The sequence below is a fragment of the Sinocyclocheilus rhinocerous genome, unplaced genomic scaffold, assembly GCF_001515625.1.
Source record: "Sinocyclocheilus rhinocerous isolate Xijiao unplaced genomic scaffold, SAMN03320098_v1.1 scaffold255, whole genome shotgun sequence".
NCBI lineage: Eukaryota > Metazoa > Chordata > Actinopteri > Cypriniformes > Cyprinidae > Sinocyclocheilus > Sinocyclocheilus rhinocerous.
In genome coordinates, this window is record NW_015630029.1 from 231,512 (window position 1) to 231,847 (window position 336).

Sequence of the window (336 nt, forward strand, 5' to 3'; positions counted from 1 at the left end):
GGTTACAGAACTATAGGTTAGAAAAAAAAACACTTTTGTCCATTGTTAGATGCTAGTTTAATGATGCTATGGCATGTAGAAATTTATGTAAGCCAAGATTAAAAAAAAAATTTAAAAAAAAAGCTTTAAAAGTATTATGTATAGGCTAACATTTTGTCACACCAGGGGCATAGCCATCATTTCAGAAGTGACAGAAATGTCAAATACAATAATTTTATTATTTTATTTTTTTTCTTATCTCTTACTTTAAATTTGCTATAAGAAATCAGATACACTGCTGGACAATAATCAATCATTTGTAATCTATAATTTTTTCCTAATGGCAATTTTATGATT